Below are 2,050 nucleotides of genomic sequence, written 5' to 3'. Positions count from 1 at the left end.
ACAAATTTGCATATATAAATTTTATATATTAGATAAAATTTATGAATTGCTAATATATTACGAACTCTTATAACTTACCAAATGAGATAAATAACTTGAATAGTTCATAAACACAGTTCCATAAGCAAGCAAAACAAAATAAAAACTATAAAGCGATATTCTTAATATAGATGTAAAAATACTTACCAAATATTAGCAAATAGAAATCAATATTACATAAATATAATTTTATTCTATGAAAAAATGGGGTTCATTGTAGGGATGCAAGATGGCTCCAATATTTGAAAAGCAATTAATAGAATTTATCTAATTAAGCTAAAGAAGAAAAATCAGATGATCATGTCAATTGATACAGCAAAAGAATTAACAAATTTTGACATATATGTATGATAAAAATTCAGAAAAACAGAAATAGAGGAAATCTTCAAATTGATAGAGCATCTATAAAAAATCCTATAGTTATAATATTTAATACTGAAATATTGTATGTTTTTTCCCTAAGATCAGAAACAAAGCAAGGATGTCCACTCTTAACATTTCTTATTTAACAGTGCTGGAAGTTCTATCAAATACAATATGGCAAGGAAAGGAAATAAAAGACACACGGATCAGAAAAGTAGAAAACTGGCCTAATGTGTAGGTAAACATTCTGAAGTAATCTAAAAAGAAAACAAAGAATCAAACCAAGAAAACAGGAAAAGAAAGACAGAAACCTAGAAACAGTAGATAAGTTCAGTAAGATTGCAGGATGCAAGATAAACATACAAAAAATTAATTGTATTTTATATAATCACAATTAACAAGTAGATATCACAATTAAAAATTCAGCATTGTAATTTGCATTTACGATTACATTTACAATTACTTTAAAGACAATGAAATACATAAGTATACAATTAACAAAATATGTAAGAGATCTGCATGCTGAAAACTATGCGGTAAATACAAAGAAAATTAAAGCAGATTAAACTTAATGGAGAAACATGTCATATTTATGAGCTGGAAGACTCAACAGTGTAAAGATTTCAGTTCTTTCTAAATTACTCCCTAGGTTTAATACAATTCATATAAAAATCCTTAATATAATTCATATAAAAAATTCTTGCAAGTATTTTGTTATATAGATGAGATTATTCTAAAATTTATATGAAAATGCAAAGGAACTAGCATAGCTAAAAAAACGTTTGATAAATAGACTTAAGTTAAAGAAATAAGTCTATCTGATTTTAGAACTTATTATGGAACTACAGTAATCAAGACACTTGGTATGTATTGGTGGAAGTAGAGACATAAATTAATAGAACAGAATAGAGAACCCAGAAATAGACCTACATAAATATGCCCAGTTGAGTTTTGAAAAAGGCCCTAAAAAATTCACTGGAGGAAGGATATTCTACTCAACAAATTACGCTAAAACAATTGGACAATTATAGGCAAAAGAATAATCTTGACCTAAGCTCATAGCTAATACGAAAAAAAAAAAAAAATGAATCACAAATTTAAATGTAAAATGTAAAATTATAAAACATTTAGGGTAGAAATCTTAGGAGATAAATTTTAGATGTAATCTAAGCAAAATTTTTAGACCTGACACTGAAAGCATGATTACACAAAAAAGAAATATTGATAAATTCTGCTTTGTGAAAGATTTTCTTAATTTTTCCAAAAAAAAAAAATAATAATTAAATCATGAGAAAATCATTGGAATATAGGCATAGTCAAAGACTTCTTGGCCTTTGTCAAGTGAAAGAACATAGTAAGAGAATGAAGGGAGAAGCTATAGACATGGAGAACATATTTTTAAGCCTCACATCCAAGATTATATCCAGACTATACAAAGGACTCTCAAACTCAACAGTTAGGGGGGGGAAAAAAAAAAAAAATCCACCAACAATTGAAAAAGAAAAAGGTCAAAAGGTAGGAACACATTTTATAGAAGAGATTATACAGACATCAACAAAGCACATGAAATAATGCTTAACATCATCAGAATTATGGAAATGCAAATTAACATTTTAATGAGATATTATTAGACAGCTATTAGAATGGC

The sequence above is a fragment of the Pteropus vampyrus genome, unplaced genomic scaffold, assembly GCF_000151845.1.
Source record: "Pteropus vampyrus isolate Shadow unplaced genomic scaffold, Pvam_2.0 Scaffold26, whole genome shotgun sequence".
Lineage (NCBI taxonomy): Eukaryota > Metazoa > Chordata > Mammalia > Chiroptera > Pteropodidae > Pteropus > Pteropus vampyrus.
Note: the sequence above shows the minus strand (reverse complement) of the source record.